The following is a 22104-nucleotide window of genomic DNA, read 5'->3' on the forward strand; positions in this document are numbered from 1 at the left end:
GTCGACCCCAAATCTTGTATCATGTCCATGACACTCTCTCCCCCATTTCTTGACAACATAAATATGCTGCCCTTCTTTGAACTTTTTTGATGAACTCCATTAATCCCTCTAGTAAGGATTCACACCGTGCATCGATACTCCAAAAGAGGACCAACAAGCATAGTGTAGCCAGTCTCTTTAGTAGATCTGTTGCACCTTCCAAGTGTTCTGCCAGTAAATTGCAGTCCTTGGTTTGCCCTCCTCACAACATTTTCTATGTATTCTTTCCAATTTAAGTTGTTTATAATTGTAATTTCTAGGTATTTATCTGAATTTACAGCCTTCAGATTTGACTGATTTATTGTGTAACTGAAGTTTAATGGATTCCTTTTAGCACTCACGTGGATGACTTCACTTTTTTCATTATTTAGGGTCGATTGCCAATCTTTTCACCCTATGGGTATCTCCTCTTAATTGTTTTGCAATTTGTTTTGATTTTATGATGACTTTACTAGACGGTTATGTTAACATCATCTGCAAACAAACTAAGATGGCTGCTCAGATTGACTCATAAACTGTTTACATAGATGAGGAACAGCAGAGGCTCTACAACAGTAACGCCAGAAATCACTTCTGTTTTACTCAATGACTGTTCATCAGTTACTACAAACTGTGACCCCTCTGACAGGAAATCATGAACCCAGTCATATAGCTGAGACGATTTTCCATAAGCAAATGATTTGATTACAAGTCACTTGTGAGGTATGGTGTCCAAAGAGATTTGGAAATGTCGAAACATGGACTAAGTTTAACTTCCCTTGTTGATAGCACTCAACAGTCCATATGAGTAAAGAGCTTCACAAGAATGATGTTTTTTAAATCCATGTTGACTGTGCATCAATAAACCATTCTCTTTAAGGTAATTCATAATGTTCACATGCAATATATGTTCCAAAATTGCACTGCACATTGATGTTAGATATGGGCGTGTAATTTAGTGGAGTACTCCTACTACCTTTCTTCAATATTGATATTACCTGTGCAACTTTCCAATCTTTTGGTACAAATCTTTCATTAAGCGAGTGGTAGTATGTGATTGTTAGTATGGAGCTATTGAACAGCATACTCTGAAAGGAACATAATTCATATATAGTCTGGACTGAAAGACTTGCTCTTATTAAGTGATTTTTGTTGCTTCACTACTCCAAGGATATCCGCATCTAAGTTACCCATGTTGGCAGCTGTTCTTGATTCAAATTATAGCATATTTACTTCATCTTCTGTGGTTAAGGAATTTCAGAAGGCTGTGTTTGGTAACTCTGCTTTAGCAGCACTATCATTGATGGTATTTCCATTGCTATCATGCAGAAAATGCACTGAATGTGTCTTGCCGCTAAAATACTTTACATATGACCAGAATGCTCATCCAGGGATGAAATAACTTTTTCCAATTGGTGTTATTAAAATTATATCTGCAATGAAAAGGAATAATCAGTGGCTAAATTCCTATATTTATTTACCACATAACTGGACAATATTGGTATTAGGAATGGCTTGTCTAACAAAGGTCTTTGAGTGTTGACATATTTTGTCCTTCGTGAAGATAGGATTGGGATTGTAGCCTAATGTCCAATGAGCATTAAAAAATGTTGGGATATTTATCAAGCTGCATATTGATGGGGGTGGGGGTAGGTGGGGGGTTGTTTGGGGGAGGAGACCAGACAGTGAGGTCATCATTCTCATTGGATTAGGGAAGGATGGGGAAGGAAGTCAGCAGTGCCCATTCAACGGAACCATCTCGGCGTTTGCCTGGAGCGATTTAGGGAAATCACAAAAAACCTAAATCAGGATGGCCGGATGCAGGATTGGACCATCATCCTCCCGAATGTGAATCCAGTTTGCTAACCACTGTGCCACCTCGCTCAGTTATATTGTGGCCAACTCTGTCTGTCCACTACACAGCAGCAACAATTTTTGCATCAGTATTGATGTATGCCTATATTATTTTATGGCTGTTGAAATTCTCCCGTTATAAAGTTGAAGATTTGGTTCTGAAAATAGTTGGGCTTTTCCAGAGCTCTATTTTACACTATGTGCATTAATAACTGGTTGTCAGTATTTACTCATATCTGATTGAATATTGAATGGATAAAGAAATCTACTCACCAAGTAGCAGCAGGAGAACAAGAATATAAAAAAAATTACTTATGCAAGGTTTCAGAGCCTGTGGCTGCTTCTTTCGGCATAAGGGTTGAAGGGGAAGGAAGAGAAGTGAAGGTAAATAAGCTGTAGAGGGTTAGGGAAAGGGGTAGAGCTTGGAAAAGTTACCCAGAACCCCAGGTCAGTGGAGACTTACCAGACAGGATGAGAAGCAATGACTCCTTTCCCTCTCATACCGCCTGATAATGCTTATAACCATTTCTGCAACTAAGGAGCCATTGTGGCCACCCCCTCTAAGTGTCCATAATGTGTGTTGTTAATTCTATCTGTGGGCATGTGTTTGTACAAGCAATGAAGTCTCTAGGAACAGGTTTTTCTGCCTACAGTTTTGTTTTACTGTGTTTAATTGTATGGAATGTACATTTTTTGAAATGGTAGCTAACCAGCCATCACTACATATCAGTTACTGAATCTGTTAGAAGATAGTGATTTTGAATTCAAATATAAATACCTGGAGGAGGATAACTGGAATCTTGAGAATGCAGAATCTCATCATAGTGGCGATAGTGTGCAAGCAGCATTTTGAAATATATTTCATGACATTGCATAATCAGAAGTACTGATGATGATGAATTTACTAGTGATACATAATCCATACTTGCAAAAGTAAATAAGTAAGATGAAACTAGGCACAATGGAACACATGACATTCAGTAGCATCTGTTTGCAAAACACAAAGTTTGTTTTTTCATCTTACTAGCAATACACCACACCACTGGATTTCTTTAGGCTACCACTTACATATGATTGAATCCAGTGCCCAGTTCATGAAATTACTAACAACACTGTAAATGTATTTGAGTGATAATGTGGATGGGTCTAGGATTTGTAGCTGGAAACCTATTAGGGTAAGTGAAATACTTACCATCTTGAGTATTTTGTTATATATGGATAATGTGAAATCTGTCCAGTTATAACACCACTGGAAGAAAGATCCTCTATTTCAAAATAGAGGAATAATGATGCACATGAGTAGAGACAGACATATGATCATCTTACACTCATTACATTTTGCTAAGAATCCTCAACCAGGACACCCAAAAATTAATGACTGTGTACAAAAAATATGACTTATGCTAAATATGTAGAATGATTATCCAGAATGAGACCTATCTTTAAGTGAGTCAGTGATTCTTTCATTGGCAAGTGTGTCCTTTAGACAATATATATTAAATAGAAGGTATAAAATGGCATTAAAATGTACATTCTGAACAATCTAGAAGGTTTTATAAATAAGTGCATTGTCTACAAAGGGATATTTGACAGTATAGATCGAAAATATCATGCTGAAAAGGTCATTTTACATTTGGTGGTGGAGAAGCAGCATGTTAGCCATCATATTTACATAGCCAGTTATTACAATAGCTTTACGTTAGCTAAAACCTTATTGAATCCAAAAATGTGTTGCATGGGCCACTATATTTAAATTGGAGAAACATTCCTAAAGAAGCTGTATCTGCAAAACTGGGTAAAGGAAATACAGTTGCTCACTATTAGTAAGGAATTTGATCATAATAGATGAGAAGTTAGTTACGTTTGCATAGAATTTCATAATACAGTGGTACTGGTGATGAATTTCTACCAGCAAGTAGTCTGAAGTCACTGGCAATTGTCAAATGTAACATGAATATGTCTGGGACTGATAGGCAGAACCAGATGCTGTAATATTATTTATGTGAAAGGAAGACCATCCACTGGCATGAAAAACTATTCTTCCACTTAAGTTACATGCCACTTTTCAATCCACGTTACTTGTAAAACAGATGCTCGGGGAGTAAAATGATGCTGTATGACTACAGACTAAAAACAATAAAGTGACTATTTCCTCCAATAGCAATTCCTACAGATGGTAATTTGTGGTGATATGGGAAAGTGACCTTAGAATAAAACACTCATTATGCAAACAATATAGGGAACCAACTGAAGTTTAAAAGCAAGTCATGGAAAAGAGGTGTAAGAAGCGCACCAAACAGGGCAAGTGTACTGACACCACATGTGTGCAAAGACTGTCCCAATAATTGTGGATTTTGTTTGAACTGCTGGATGATTACACATGGTTAGTGAGCATTTAATCAAAGGAATCATTTAGGGTAAAAACCATAGAGGGAGACCAAGAGATGAAAACATTAGACAGATTTGGAAGGATGTAGGTTGCAGTAGTTACTCAGAGATGAAAAAGCGTGCACAGGATAGAGTATCATGGAGAGCTGCATCAAACCAGTCACTGGACTGAAGACCACAACAACAGATATATTTATAACACACAAGGGATGGAGAAAAACTGTGTCACAAAATTTTAACCCTGGATAGCTGATGCCAATAGGAACCAAAATTACTAATGTTCTGTAGGTTGACAATGCACAATTTTTAAACTACGGAAACTTGATGCCATGCGCTCCGATTGGCTGCAGGATTACCCTGTTGCTGGATGCTCTGGACAATGCATGACTGCAAATGCTTTGCCTGCTGGAGATCGCGATGTCGTAGCGTGCCAGCCTTCCACTCTGGGGGCCTGGGGCCGAATCCACCAAAGTCCCGACACATCCATTGTAGTTTTTTGATAAGATTGATAAGATGTACCAGGAACATATCTGTCAACAGCTGTTAGTTCATGTACAGAAAGTCTTTTACAAATTGTGTCAGCCCTGAAAAGGGCCTTTTTTGTAGCTAGGACATTGTTTACTTAAAGCAGGTGCTCGAACTGGTGATCTTCTGATGTGACACAAACTTGGTAACGTCGAATGTTGTTTTGCCGAACTCTTTGAAACATTCCTGACATTGCCCTGATGTGATTGGTGGCATTTTTAATGCAATCCATTAATTCGTCTTAATTTCTGGGTGGTTTGCATCCAGGCAGGTGAAATAGAACCTTGAAGAATCCTCACAGGAAAAAGTTCGGTGGCATGAGGTCTGGTGATCGCGGTTGCCATGTCCTATGAGTACCTCTGCCAATTACCCGGCTGTCAAAAGAATTCATTTAAATATCTGTGCACAGCATGACTGTTATGTGGAGGCTCCCCATCATGCTGCAACCACATGCACAGCCCTGTGTCCAGCGGAACATCTTCCAGCAGGCCAGGTAGAGTTTCTTGCAAAAAGTGAAGGTAATTTGCCCCAGTAAGTTGAGGAGGTTAGACACACCAACCCAGTCAGATGGCCATTCACAGTGCCTGCCCAAATGTTGAGCAAAAGTCATTCCTGGTGTCCGTGGATGTACGTGATGTGAGGATTTCCCCTTTCCCAGTAATGAACGTTTTGAGTGTTGTAAAGGCCATCCCGATGGAAGGTGCACTTGTCCGTAAACAGCACAATGGCAGGGAAGTCGGGATCTTGTGCTACACATCGCAGAAACCATTGGCAAAACCCTAGTCTGTGTTCATAGTCTGCCACAGAATTTAGGCCTTGAACAGGGTGGAAACGAAATGGATGCTGGCTGTCATCCCTCAAAACCTCCCAGGCTCATTGATGAGTTCTCTTCAAATGCAGCATCCTGTTGTGTTCGAGGTCTTCCAGCATCACCATGATATCCTGCCAATGAGCCTGTTTCACCATGTCACCGGTGAACTGCTGTAAACGTTTGTGGGTGTGGGTGACATCTTGCTGGGTACTGTTCCTCATACAACCATCAAGCTCCATATACATCATCATTGGCTAGTCCATAAACAAAAACCATATCTTGTTGTTTGTCAAACGAATACTGTGGTGCCATGCTTACTGTATGACTAAATCACAGGTGACGTGTGTGTACTCCGAAGTGAAGCTTACATGTGAATGCCTCTGACATGAGATGGAGACAAACAACAAGACCTATTTGACACGTGTACATATCATGTTGATTTGATTTGATTTGATTTATTATTGGTCCTGTAGATCATACAATTTGTACAGCAAAGCACATAATGATATAGGACAAGATAAGTTGGGACAGTGATGGGGCAAGGGACGTTTGTATGTGTGAACCAACAACCATAGTGCTGCTTGTCAACTGGCAAACAGCAAAAGGGCAATCTCATGTCCAATCAGAGCGTGTGGTGCCAAGTTTCCATAGTGCATTCTCAACGTACACAACGTTAGTAATTTTGGTTCCTACGGGCACCAACTATCCAGAGATAAAATTTCGTGACACAGTTTTTCTCAACCCTGTGTTTGTGTCTATGGATATTGAAGCAAGTATGTTTTTTTATATGGAACCATATACTTCGTATAAATACAGTCAATAGCTTTCAAGAAGACAATTAGAGTGATATAGCCTTTGTTAATGTTGATGTTGAAACCTGTATTATAAAATTTGAGAAATGTCCTAGAATGTGAGAGCATTGTGGCCGGAATCAGCATTAGCAGTGCTAACACCACCAAGCTGATCTCTAATGCTACTCTGTGTCAGAATGTCAACACATTTGCCTGTTTATGTGTCTGCATGGCAGGCTGTTCATTTCTTTTTCAACATTTGTTGCATGCAGACATGTACACCAATGAGAAGTTGGATATAATACTTTTATGTGGTGAATGTAAAAGAAATGCTGTAAAAACAGTATTGTGGTGTTGTGCTACCTATCTGGATTGCCAATATCTGACACACCAGGCAAATGCAGGCATTATTAAAATGCTAGTAAAGTGGATAGGCTGCTTGAATGTCAAAACGAGGACCAGAAAGAAGACTGTACCTGACAGAGAACACAAAGAAGCTACCCTGGCTATGATGCTAAAGAATCTGCACAGTGGTATGAGACATATTGCCAAGGAATGTGGAATCAGCCAGACGAGTGTCATTCACATCCTGCATCAACAGATTTTTCATCCCTATCATCTGTCACTACGTCAGGATCAGGCACTTGGTGAGCATGATTTTGAACATTGTACAGAATTTTGTCAGATTGCCCTTCAAAGCAACTAAGACGAGAACCTACATTTAACCAATGTGTGCTCTTTACTAATGAAGCAATGTTTATTAACGATGCCAATGTAAATTCATATAACATGCACTGCTGGGGAGCCAAAAATATACACTGGCTTTATCAGGTGCAACGTCAATGGCTGTGGAGCATTAACATATGGTGTCGCATCATAAGAAATTATGTTGTGGGACCTTACTTCATCTCAGATCTTCTAAATGGACGTTCATTCACACACTTCTGACGAACATTCTGTCAGTTCTTCTAGAAGAGGTACCATTGGATATTGGACAATTTATTTGGCTGACGAACATTCTGTCAGTTCTTCTAGAAGAGGTACCATTGGATATTGGACAATGTATTTGGCTTCAACATGATGGCTTTCCAACTCACTCATCCCATGTTTCTATGCAAATACTAAATGAGACTTTCCTGGACACTGTACAGGATGAAATTCTGTTGTCAAATGGCCTGTGAGATCCCCTGACTTGACTTTTCTTAATTTCTTTCTTTGGGAAGCACTCAAAGATGCAGTCTATGATGAAGTCCAAACTATGTGAGACAATATTTGCTGTCAGATCTCCAGTGCATGCTGTACCATATCATTCACTGTAATTACATATGGTCATCATTCTTTTAAATGGAAATTGCACATGTGCCTTTCAGTCCATGGTCAACAGGTTGAACACATGCTTAGATTAAGGATAAAGTTATTTTTTTGGATGACAAAATTAATGTTTGTGATTTGGGTAGTTACCAAATCATTGTTAGTAAATTGTTTATTTCATTTATGTGTTGTTTGTTTATTTATGTATGTACAAAATTGGATTCCTATGTCAAATAAGTCAACAGCATGTGTTGCACATAGTGATAACGCTGTCATTATGTGGTTACATTCCACATGAACTGACATTTGTTGAAGAAGAATATTTATTTTGCTGTGTACAGGTGGTCACCAAAGTATTTTTAATAAAAGGTTTAGTTCAATGAATGTATCCAATATGATATAATTTAGAACACTGTAGGTAGAGACAGTTGTCTGAGAGCCTGTATTTTACCTCTAAGAAGCACACAGCCATGTACAGGAAAAGAGAGGTCAAATCTTCCTTCTAACATTTAAGTATTTAATACAGTAGTCACTTTTTACAGCATATAAGATCTCATTTTGAAGAATGAGCAGTTGATTTCTGTATTTCACCTTACATGAATCTGGGAGGATACACATATGTGAAATAGTTTTCCTAAGCCCTTTGCGATACACTAGATTCTAGCCTTTGTTGAATTTCCATATACAACATTCGTAGGTGAATCTGCACCTAGGTTGTAAATTGGCTCAAGGCGAAATAAAGCTTTATTCTCATATTGCAGTTCTACCTTACAGTACACAACTATGCAGCTTGGTCTGAGATGCCTGCTTGGCAGTTTTTGCACCAAAAATGCTGTTTCTGCCACTGTGCTCATACATTCTAGGACATTTCTCTTTTTTTTTTATGGCAGGTTTCAACATCAACATTAATAAATGCTATATCACTGTAATTGTCTTCTCAAGAGCTATCAAATACAATTATAAGAAGTATATGATTCCATTTAAAAAGACATACTTACTTTAATGTCTCAGTTGATACCAGTGCTAAAAACATTAACCAAACAAAAATGTATATGCCTCTTGACACTCGTAACATTTGCTGAAAACTTTGTTTCGATTTGGCTAACCATTCATGAAATAAAAGGGGTGTTTCATCTTATGTGACTCGCCTTACTGTTTTATAATTTTTTGTTGTAGGAAAGTTATTGTAATATGTAAATATTCTACGATTAAAGGAGACCACTCACTATAAAGCAGAAGCATTGAGTTGTTGACAGGCACATACAAAAGAAGGAAAACTTCTAGCTTTCAGAGCCATCTTTCGACAAGCTAGAGTACACACACACACACACACACACACACACACACACACACACATATGCCTTTGCCCCTCCTTGGCGCCAGCTAGACTGACAGTGCTGTTTTGCTGCAGGTGGGCTGGTTGTGGTGGACAGAGTGAGAGAGAGTTGAGAGGCAGGGAGAGGGACTGAAGGTTGGTGGCTAATGGCTCTGAGGAAGGCCGATTTGCCAGCTAGCTATGCAGTAGGTAGTGGTGGTAGGTACAGTTATAGTGGCTGGTGGGAAACGGCACATGCTGAAGGCAACATGGGGACATGAACTGGGAGGGGGTGACAGGACAGAGGAAGGGGAAACTGTTGGGTGGTGGGTGTGGGGACAATGGGTTACCTGAAGTTGAGGCCGGAATGATTGCAGGAGCAGAGGATGTGTTGTAAGAATGACTCCCATCCATGTAGTATAAAGAAGCTGGTGGTGGTTGAAAGGATCCAGATTGCTTGGCTTGTGAAGCAGCCATTGAAATTATGCATGTTGTCCCAAGCTGCAGATTGTGCCATTCAGTGGTCAGATTTGTTCTTGACAACAGTTTGGCAGTGGCCGTTCATACTGGTGGACAGTTAGTTGGTAATCATACACTCCTGGAAATGGAAAAAAGAACACATTGACACCGGTGTGTCAGACCCACCATACTTGCTCCGGACACTGCGAGAGGGCTGTACAAGCAATGATCACACGCACGGCACAGCGGACACACCAGGAACCGCGGTGTTGGCCGTTGAATGGCGCTAGCTGCGCAGCATTTGTGCACCGCCGCCGTCAGTGTCAGCCAGTTTGCCGTGGCATACGGAGCTCCATCGCAGTCTTTAACCCTGGTAGCATGCCGCGACAGCGTGGACGTGAACCGTATGTGCAGTTGACGGACTTTGAGCGAGGGCGTATAGTGGGCATGCGGGAGGCCGGGTGGACGTACCGCCGAATTGCTCAACACGTGGGGCGTGAGGTCTCCACAGTACATCGATGTTGTCGCCAGTGGTCGGCGGAAGGTGCACGTGCCCGTCGACCTGGGACCGGACCGCAGCGACACACGGATGCACGCCAAGACCGTAGGATCCTACGCAGTGCCGTAGGGGACCGCACCGCCACTTCCCAGCAAATTAGGGACACTGTTGCTCCTGGGGTATCGGCGAGGACCATTCGCAACCGTCTCCATGAAGCTGGGCTACGGTCCCGCACACCGTTAGGCCGTCTTCCGCTCACGCCCCAACATCGTGCAGCCCGCCTCCAGTGGTGTCGCGACAGGCGTGAATGGAGGGACGAATGGAGACGTGTCGTCTACAGCAATGAGAGTCGCTTCTGCCTTGGTGCCAATGATGGTCGTATGCGTGTTTGGCGCCGTGCAGGTGAGCGCCACAATCAGGACTGCATACGACCGAGGCACACAGGGCCAACACCCGGCATCATGGTGTGGGGAGCGATCTCCTACACTGGCCGTACACCACTGGTGATCATCGAGGGGACACTGAATAGTGCACGGTACATCCAAACCGTCATCGAACCCATCATTCTACCATTCCTAGACCGGCAAGGGAACTTGCTGTTCCAACAGGACAATGCACGTCCGCATGTATCCCGTGCCACCCAACGTGCTCTAGAAGGTGTAAGTCAACTACCCTGGCCAGCAAGATCTCCGGATCTGTCCCCCATTGAGCATGTTTGGGACTGGATGAAGCGTCGTCTCACGCGGTCTGCACGTCCAGCACGAACGCTGGTCCAACTGAGGCGCCAGGTGGAAATGGCATGGCAAGCCGTTCCACAGGACCACATCCAGCATCTCTACGATCGTCTCCATGGGAGAATAGCAGCCTGCATTGCTGCGAAAGGTGGATATACACTGTACTAGTGCCGACATTGTGCATGCTCTGTTGCCTGTGTCTATGTGCCTGTGGTTCTGTCAGTGTGATCATGTGATGTATCTGACCCCAGGAATGTGTCAATAAAGTTTCCCCTTCCTGGGACAATGAATTCACGGTGTTCTTATTTCAATTTCCAGGAGTGTATCAACATAAAAGGTTGTGTGTGCAGTATTTGCAGCAGAGTTGATATATGACATGGGTGTTTTCACAGATGGCCCATCCTCTGATGGAGTAAGATAAGCCTATGACAAGAATGGGGTTGGAAGTGCTGGGTGGGTGGATTGGGCAGGCCTTACACCTCGGTCTGCCGGAAGTGGGAGTGGCATAGGGAAGAATAGGATGTTGTGTTGGTGATGTGTGGGTGATGGAACACCACTTTAGGAAGGGTGGGAAGCATCTTGGGTAGGATTTCCCTCACTTTAGGGCAGTATGAGAGATAATCATAGCCCTGGTGAAGGATGTGGTTCAGTTGATGTTTGCAAATTATTATTATTTTTTGTTTTTCGCCAAAGATATGCGTTTGCTTGTTGTTTGAATTGTAGTGTCTTTACATTGGCAAGAAATCATAGGTCCTATCGAGATTGATTGAAACAATTCTTATGTTGCTTACAAGTTTATCACCTGATCCAGGTGCAAGTGACCCTTCTATGTCTTAAATGGGCTGTCAGTATCACATAAGTACAGAACACAATTTTCAAGATTTTGACCAATTATGCTTTTCTACAAGTTTCCACCTTGTAGATTAATGGCTGATACTTAATCCTGCAGCAGTGAAATGTAAAAGACTGTTTGAATGACTCTGTAAGCAAATTGGGAATATGTTAATATAGGTATATTGGTCAAACATGAAGCAGAGGGATGAGTTTTTATCAGTCAGAGGGTTCATGGTGGGGGATTCTCTATTAATTTAATATGACAGATGCAGATGTTGAGTCAAAACTAATTGAGAAACATATGTAGATGGGAAAGTTAAAACATATGACAGCACAAGCTCTCTAACAAGAAGTAGTGGGATGCTTCCAAACATTACTTTACTGTGAGCTGTGTGTGTCAATTTCTGGAAAAACAAGAAGATAATCTACATTTACAAACTTCCATACATTGCAAAGCACTGTGAAATGCTTGGAAAGAGCACTTCCCATTGTGTAACATGTTACAGAGTATTCCCATTGCTTTCACATATGAAGGACAAGAAGAATGACTGCCTGCACACTGTAATGAGTCTAATCTTGTCTCGGTAGTCCTTTGTGAGTGATACATGGGAGACTGCATTATTTACAAGGCTCTTCACTTAATACAGTTCCTTGAAACATTCTATGCAGATTTTTACAGGACATTTAATAGTGCATTTAGTAAAAAGTGTCTTGAAGTGTGTAGCAAAAGGAATTCTGTGCATGAAATGTTACTTCTGACTGCGTGAAAGATGTGCAAAAATATACCTAAAATATCTTAATGACCATATTCAGTAGTCGTGCCTATACTGTTTGCAGGGCTAATACAAAAAGCTTTTGCAGAAACTGTTGGACTGGGGGTTGGTAGAATACCACCAATAATGCACAGTACACTATGCTTTATGTCACTTTATTTATGAGAGCTACAACACATACCCATACTGTCATTTACAATGCACTGCTGCTCCACTGTTAGCCAAAAACCTCCCTCACTGCCTTGTCTGAGAGTTCCCAATGTGGCTAGACCAATATCCCCACAGAGTCCCCCTCTGGGAGCATGGAGTACTGTGGTGGATGATAACAGGGAGTGTCAATGCATGCAGGTGAGCATGACTGGCTGCATCATGGATGGCCCAACTGCTTGGTGTGTCTGGACCTTTTCTCAGTAAGATGCAGCTGATGGCAGGGAGTGTCATCACATGCAGATGCACTTAATCAGCCATGTCATGGCTGGTACAAATGTGGGATGTGACTGGACTGTTTCTCAGTGAAATGTGGGTGTCATTTGAATGCTGTACAGCTGGTATTGGGCCAAGTGTGCAGGAGGGTGATGAAGGTGGCTGTACTGTGATTTCGAGGCTCAGCGGGTGCAATGTGTATGAAGGAGGTTGCTTCACTGTCCATAGAACCATTCAAGGATTCTGTAGTGGAACAGGATTGGGAGGGCTCTTACTGATCGTCTTGGACCGCCAGTAAAACCTGGTTAGTGGCCTGGGTCAAGATGTAGTTGTCCTGTACTCACACTCGTTTCAGGTGAGTGGATGAGTGATGGAAATGGTCATCAGTGTAACACATAGTAGGATGTTGAAGGTCTGTGGTCCTCAGCTGATGACTATGTGCAGGTCCAAGTATGGAGGCTGCAAGGCAGCCTGTACAGAGTCACCCCACAACATGCTGTGATTACACTGTGCCAAATAGTTTTGTAAAGTGACCTCTGGTGTTGAATGTGGTGCTGGCACTCAAATTGTGCAAATATGCTGCCATACCTGATGAACCAATGATGAGTGGTATGCCTGAATGGGATCGTAGAAGGTTGTACAAAATGTGCTGGTAATGTGAGCAGGTCACTGTATAGTACCTCTGCCAGTGATGTCTGCGTATCATCCTTGTGTGCTATACTTATGCCAAGTAGAACCCACAGAAGGGCTTCAGACCTGGACTTGCCGTGGCACATCAGGGCCACATATACATGGTTCTGTACCACTTCTCCATGCACAGAGCCCATTACTGTGTGGTGGTGGTGCACATGTGCAATATTCTGCAGAGGCAGCCAGGGTGTTAAAGAGGCATGACTCAAACAGATGGCCCTGATCAGTAGTAACTTGCTCTGGGATACTGAGTCATGTGATTCACAGGTGGATGTACACATGTGCAGTACACTCAGCTGTAATGTCATTTAGGGTTTCTGCTTTGACCTACTATGTGGTTTGGTTGATCAATGAAAGAATGTAGCAATAGTCGTATAGTTCTAGTCAGGGGCCAATGATGTCAAGATGCACATGCTTAAAGCATGCTTTCAGGATCAGAAAGCATCCAAGGTGGGCTTAAACCTGGTGACCAGTCTTGCCTCTTTGGCATGGGGTTGCAAGGCGGAGCCCAGTGAGAGCAACCGCATTTCACATTCAGCCACACAAATCTGTGACGAGGCATACTGTTATTAGATACTGGGGTGATTCAAGTTATGTAGCAGGTCAGATATCTCCTTCTGCATCACTAAAGGCACCACTGGATGTGGTCTGTCTTTTGACACATCACATAACAAATGTTCATTACATGAGGGGACTGGACAATGTTCATTGTGGAGGCTAGTGTCTGAATTGTTGTGCAGCTCTCTGGTACTTGTGTCTTTCATTTGTTCCCTTGCTACACATGCAAAGTTGTTTTGTACTGATGCATGAAAGATAATCTGCAATAATTTTGTCTGTGTCATGTGCTTGTCTGATGTCTGTGGTGTTCTGCTTTATAAGGTCCAAATACTGTAATAGCCATGAGCTGGGGTTTGGTGATGGTTTTTTTTATGTCTACTAGTGGTTTATGATTTGCATATATGATAACTTGTCAGCCCTCAGTGTCTCTGTGGAAGTACCAGATGGTGGAACAGACTACTGGAAGATTCCACTCAAACACATACCACTTGGCCTGGTAGGGTGACAGTTTCTTGGAGAAAAAACAGCACAGCTAAGATTCACTGTCGATTTGTTGCAGAACTGGCCCATAATGAAATTGCTCATGTCAGTCATGAAGGTCAATTGGGCATGAGGCTTTCGGTGTGCCAAGGTGACAGTGTATGTCAAGTATCACTTGGCATGTGAAAATTCATCAGCCATCTCTAAAGCCAACTGAATTTTCTTCTTGTCATGTTTGTCAGTCCACCAGAGCATTCATGAGAGGTACCTGTAGCTCAGCCACATGAGACAGGTGGTGGTGATAGAAATTTAGAATCCCCAGGAAGCACTGTAGGTTGTATTATATATCAGGAAGAGATACACTCCTGTCAGCTTGATACGAGAAGTGTTGAACTAGGGACCTAGGAATGTGACCTCTGCTGGACGTAACTGTGACTTGGATTGGATTCATTAATAACTACTGACCAACTTGGAACATGGCTAGAACTAGTTCTAGATGCCTTGAATATTCATTATGATTTTTGGAGAAAATGAGAATACAGGTATGTATAACTAAATGGATAATGGAAAAAAGACAATCGAAAACTGCTGCCATGTCTGAGCTGTGTTCTTAAGACCACAAGGCATGTAGGAATATTTTAACAGCCCAAACGGCATAGTGATCACTGTTTTTTGGATATCATCTGGATGCATTGGGACTTAAAGTATGCTTGTTTGCAATCAGTCATGCTAAACACTGTCACACCAGCAAGTGCATGTGTGAGGACTAGATAGTAGGTATGCGATAAGTATCATGTACAGTCCTGGAGTTCAAGACCCAATAGTCACTGCAGAGTCTGATGGAACTGTCTTTTTTGGGCACCAGTTTAATGTGAGAAGCCCAAGAGCTGTCAGAAGTATGTACAAATGCACATGTAACAGCTCATAAGGCAGCAGGAGTTGGCATGGTGGGGCATGTGCTGCATGCAAGCCAAGGCTAGCTGGAGGGGGCAGGGCAGGACCCTGCACATGGCCTGCTGTCCTCAGTTGTTGACACTGAGCCATGTGGAGGTGTTCACGGGCCATATGCAGTTCAGTAGTTACATCGTTGATGCATCACTGAAGCCACTGACATGGTTTGTGACAGCCAATGTAGTGTTGATGTGTACTCACAAGGGAACCTCCCCATCGCACCCCCCCCCCTCAGATCTAGTTATAAATTGTCACAGTGGATAGGCCTTGAAAAACTGAACACAGATCAATCGAGAAAACAGGAAGAAGTTGTCTGTAACTATGAAAAAATAAGTAAAATATACAAACTGAGTAGTCCATGTGGAAGATAAGCAACATCAAGGACAATCTTAGCCGACGAGCGCCGTGGTCTCGTGGTTAGAGTGAGCAACTGCGGAGTGAAAGGTCCTTGGTTCGAGTCCTGCCTCGAGTGAAAATTTTACTTTCTTTATTTTCGCAAAGTTATGATCTGTCCGTTCATTCATTGACGTCTCTGTTCACTGTAATAAGTTTAGTGTCTGTGTTTTGCGACCGCACCGCAAAACCGTGCGATTAGCAGACGAAAGGACGTACCTCTCCAATAGGAACCGAAAACATTTGATCGCAAGGTCATAGGTCAACCGATTCCTCCACAGGAAAACATGTCTGATATATTCTTTACGACACTGGTGACGGCATGTACGTCACATGACAGGAATATGTTGTCGACCCACCTAACTTGCACACTTGGCGAATGGGTAAAAAGATTCTTCTACCTTACCCGATTTAGGTTTTCTTGTGGATGTGATAATCACTCCCAAAAAAGTGATGAAAACATAAGAATTTGTCACATAAACTGCATCAAATGAATGCAACAGTTTCACAGTCGCACAGTTTTTCCTGTGCTCTGTCAAAACATATGTTTTTTACGTTTTCAAATGTTTCCGTGCGTAGACCGTCAAATCCTGTATATGTCCAAGCAAATCTGAACATGTCCTGGAATTTTAGAGAGTGAAGTTGATTATGTGTGAGTGCCTGAACTTTGATAATTATCTGAAAATAAAAAATTAAACTTTTCACTCGAGAGATGATTTGAACAGAGATGATTTGAACCCAGGACCTGTCGTTCTGCAGCTGCTCACGCTAACCACGGGACCACGGCGCTCGTAAGCTAACACGCTCCTTGATGTTGCCTAGCTTGTGCATGGACTACTCAGTTTGTATATTTTGCTTATTTTTTTCGTAGTTCCACACAACTTCTTCCTGTTTTCTCGATTGATCTGTGTACAGTTTATCAAGGCCTATCCCTGTGCCAACTTATAACTAAATCTGAGGGGGGTGCAATGGGGAGGTTCCCTTGTCAGTATATCATCCACTAGTGTGACACATTCCCAAAGCACATCGAAGTACATGCCATCAACACAATGCTGTTCAAGTTGACGTGGGGCAGGTGTGTGCAGTGTAGACATGGTTGGGGGGGAAGAGGCCCTGAATGCTAGCACTGGTGGGCTGATAGGTGAGAGCAGAATAAACCTCATCTGGTGAGTTTTTGTGTGTTCATCGTTTTGATTGGAGGTTTGGGGTACGTCAGCCATTTACTTAACATACTAAAATAAACACATACAGCCATCCTTATGATGTTGTTTATTATATGGCTACCAGTTTTGGAGCTTCAGTGCACCACCTTCAGGTCTTAACTGATGCTGAGGGAGTTAACTCCAATCGTATACATGATTCATCAGTGGCCAACATCTCTGAACTGGTTTTCATAGACTACCTGTAACAATGGTGTTGTGTCTCCAACCATAAACCCACATCACAGTTGGAGACAGAACTTTGTTGTTAAAGGTAGTCTGCAAAAACCAGTTCATAGATGTTGGCCACTGATGAATCATGTGTATGATTGGAGTTAATCCCCTCAGCATCAGTTAAGGCCTGAAGATTGTGCACTGAAGCACCAAAACTGGTAGCCATATAATAAATAACATCATAATAACAGCTTTAGGTGTTCCATTTTATTACATCTGGTGACAGCTGGTGAAAGCATAATAAGCCCATGCCATTGACTGGCTCAATGATATCCGTAATGTAGAATGTCCAAGTGTGTTGCAAGGTTAGAGAAAGATGCACTGTGTGGTTGGTGGTGCCATGGACCATAATTTCTGAGTCGTTCACTGAATGGGAGTATAAACTCATTGCTGGTGTGAACATTGGTATGCTGAGTCGCGGCAGGGAGCTGATGTCCGATCCCATATCTACGAAGAAGTATAGATGTGTCAAGAGGTTAGGCACAAAGAGGTGTTATTTCATGGGTGTCATAATGGCACCATGCACCTGGGCAGTCTATGAAAGCAGTAGGCTATGAAAGCAGTAGGCAACTTGTTTCTTCCTCATGGGCTGATGCACCTAAATCAGAATGCTGGCAGCATTTGGGTAATCACAGAGCTCTTGATACTTACAAGCAGCACCACCAAATCAACTGTGAAATCAGCAAGTCATCTGTCAGGAGGTGGAAGTGGTGACTAGTGCACTGCTGCCATGTGGTGCAGGCTGGGTAGCTGAGCCATGGTGGGTTGTCAACTGTCATCGGGGTGTAAGGTCCTCTTCGTGAATAGTCGGGATGGTTCTGGAAGATTCAGGTGTACCTCCTATGCCAGCAGGTGTGCACTTCTTGCACTTATTAATCTTGCAAAGGATCATTGAAGACATGTGTTCTACGAGCCTGAGTTGATCTTCTACAAGGGCTGAGTCATGGACGACCATTGTGAGTTGTAGCTCAGTCCTTAACTTCACTAACCATAGGGTCCAAAATGTCATATCTAGAGAAAGGGAGATATTGATGGTAGCATGGTGTCAGTACCTAAATTGTGATAGTGTATCCTCATGGATGCTCATATATGATCTCGTGAAGTTGCTGTTCTGGAAAGTGTGAAAGTGTCTATAACAGGGCAATTCTCACTGCACCACACTTGAAAGGGAATATTGAAAAACCCCACATGTCCATTCTTTGAAAAATTTAGTTACCCATGATTTTGTACTTTAAACAGGTAGGCTGACCATGATATAGAGAAACGCCATACGTTCTGGCATTTTCTGTGCTGTTATGCTGCCATTCTGTCATCTAAACCGAAATACAAGAGATACAGAGTTAAATTTTATGTTGTTGGCACTGTTTTAAACAGAGCCAATAATCGATATGTGCCTATAAATGACAAGAAAATGCATGACTTAAAGGTGATTTCTACCACTTGAGCCAAAAGAAGAAATAATCCAGAACTTTTTCACTTTCACATAGAATTAGCCAATGCATAAAAGGGTGAACCAAATAATAATTTCAAAGAGAATCTCAAACAGACATAATTTGTTCAATTTTTGTGCATGTTAGCAATAAAGTAACAAGTAAGAAATGAATTATGCTCGGGTATTACAAAATATTGAGAAAGTCCACATGTTCTTTAAATAAATTTTAAATTAACATCAAGAAAGTATGTCACGATTGTCTACAGTTCATTGGCATTCTTCCCTCTACATTGATTTTAATTCAAAATGGGAAAAAAATTGGAATTTCATCATATTTTAAGACCTGGAATATTTTTTTATATCTCTTGAAAATTTTTGTTTTTGGACATGTAGGGTTTCTGAATATTTCCATTCACTTGTTTTTAAACAGCATGGTCAGGATGGAGTCACCAATGAGTTTGGCCTGCATTTCTGTACAACAGAGTAGATGCACATACTTTTTGGCATTGTTGGAAATTCTGATAGTCTCAAAAATACATTTTGCAGTCATGAACGATTGAGTGGTGTTGGATGGGTGTAGTTTTAAATGCATGCCTGACTGTGGTGACAAGAAAGGCTGGTGAACAGTCATATCATTTGTCATGTTAAGCAGTATGGCTGCTGGATCTACATAGTGCACAACTGGTTGTGGCAGAACAGTTAGCCGTTGCTTGAATCCAATGCATGATATGAAAGATGTGGGAGACACAAACACAGAATTGTACATAGTTTGGTCTGTTGCTGAACTAAGGCAGGGCCATACACACTATTGTTCTCAAAGTCTAATTATAGGTTTGGAGGAGGTGGCCATTGATGAGACATTGCAAGGCCAGAGTTAACCAAGAAACATCACATTGTTGAAAGTTGCACTCAATTTTAATCACGTAATTAGCACATTGCACGTACGACACAGCATTCCTCAAGTTGTTGTCCATAGGAATTATTGTAATGGTTAAATTGATTTGGGATGACCACGTTATTGCAACATGATAGTCTGAGCTGGTGTTTCGTGAATGCTGAATGAATGTGTGTTCTCGACAGACGTGTGGTCGCAGTGTAGGAAGTATCAGACTATGGATCAGTAGGATACCACTATTAATGCATGTTATGCTGTGTGAATTATGCTTTACTTACGAGACCTACAATACACACATCCACACAATACTATCATCTACATTGCACTGTCACTCAACTGTTAGTCGTAGACCTTCCACACTGCCTTGTCAGAGAGGTTCCATCACATTTGAGGTTGATATCCCTGCACTTTCATCCAGCTTGAGTTCTCAAGAGAAAAAATATTGAATTGCTACAAAGTGACATTGACACTCTAAAAGAAGGACGAGGATTGCTTTAGTGAGACAACTGTGACCAAAAACATTAAAAAATGTTTTTGTTGTAAAACTGAGGTGATACTTGATGAGAACCACTTAAATAGGCAGAGTGACACATTTTATCAGTCATATATGAAGTACGTTGCAAGTACCCATAAACTCCAATATAAATTTCAAAATCTGAAAATAAATACAAGCAAATAAGAGCAGCAGACAATAAAAAGAACATGAGACCACACAGAAATGGAAAACAGAAAGAAAAAGGAGAATTTATTGTTATAGATCATTTTCTGCTGCAAATCTGGTAGTCCAAAGTTCCACAACAGATGTTCACCCAAGGATCAGAACATACCAATTAAAGAAATGTTTCAATAAGACACTGACTACACAGGATGGTTCAACAAGAAAATCTTGCAAGCTCCATAAAGGAATCTTCATCCATGTAGGTAGTAATTCTCTTCAAGCAGCAGCAGCGACAAAATTATTAAGGGAACAAACTTAATTCGATCCACCAAAAATCTCTAATAATATGGAGAACTGCAGTTAATGACACTGTTTACTAAAGATCTGGGTGTGTATGACATATGCAGAAAATTAACTGTGATATCAATTAAATCTTTAATAGTCTAGGTACAGTGTTTATAAATCCAAATAAATTCTAAAGCAACAATTTCTTGGCTAAGGACAGTTTACATTTAAACTGGTTATGGTTTAGTAAAAGTCCATTGATAAATGCAGAATACTGAATAATAGGAGAACTGTATGAATGTATGATTTCATGGATTTGGGAGCATTCAGTCATTGACAGGCACACACAAAAGAGAATAAAACCTGTGGTAGCTTTTAGACCTATACTTGTGCCAACTGGACACACAATACTCTCTTGTTGATATTAACAAGTAAAATTTTCTTAAGCTAACAACTGTGTAAAGTGGTTAAATATGCATGGAATTTTGGATGAGCGATCCTTGGGCTTTGTCAATTAGTGACTGTTATATGGTTACAGCTTCCACTCTTATACAGATTTGTTACCATCTGTGATATCACTGATGTCATACATGGTAATGTTTTGATTGTGCACCCACCACACCCTATCCATACTTCTGATGGTTGGGTCATAAGTTGTGCTTAGCTACAAGATGTGTCTTTACTGAGGATGTTTTCAGATATTTTTATCTATACTGTTTCTTTTATTATGCTATCTCAGAAACCATTTATGTTCAGTAATATATTAGATGTGTCACTGAATGCAATTTGGGGCCCATTTCCCAGTGCATGTTCTGCTACCAATAACTTCTTGGGATACCATAGGTAGGAAAAGCTCTCTTGTTCTACATGGCACTGTTCACCATTGTGCAATCTAGCTGACATAAAATTACCCACCCAAACAGGGTATTTTGTATATCCCAGGTGTTTGGTTGCCTACATCATCTTTTTTAGGCTCAGGAGAAGTCAAACTTGTGCTGGAGATGTGAATGGAATCAGTTTACTGTCTCTTTCAGACCAAACTAATCCTCACTGAGCCACAGAACAGAAAAAAATGTAAGCTTTCCATCAGCTAAATGAGTGTTTCCAGCCGTCTAATACATTAAAAACTTCATCTTTACTTAAACACATGCATAATCTTTTCCCACAATTTGAAAGGTTTTCAAAAAAATGCACCCTGCAGATCTCACTGCAATCCTTAAGAAATATTTGAAGCTACCACCTTTATGATTTCTGGAACAATCTTTGTTCTGAGATCTCATATTTGGACCTGACTGAACAAGTTCCTGAAGGTACACAATTTTCCATATGTAATCACTAAGTTTCTAGGAGGAATGAAATATATTTTCTCTCTCTTTTGATTGAAGGTGATTGTGGCAGTTGCAAGTGCAGCAGGCAGTGTTAACAGGAAGGCTTTTGCTGGAACTCTTACACCATTCCTCAAAGTATAATCCTGCCCCACAGTTCTGTTGCTGTTGCCTAATACTCCTTTGGTACATCTCAGGATGCTGAGAATGTCTTCTTCCTCTGCTTTCTGCTCCATCCTGATTGACGACATTATTATCAACAACTATCT

Source organism: Schistocerca nitens, chromosome 1 (genome assembly GCF_023898315.1).
Source record: "Schistocerca nitens isolate TAMUIC-IGC-003100 chromosome 1, iqSchNite1.1, whole genome shotgun sequence".
In the NCBI taxonomy this organism is placed as follows: domain Eukaryota; kingdom Metazoa; phylum Arthropoda; class Insecta; order Orthoptera; family Acrididae; genus Schistocerca; species Schistocerca nitens.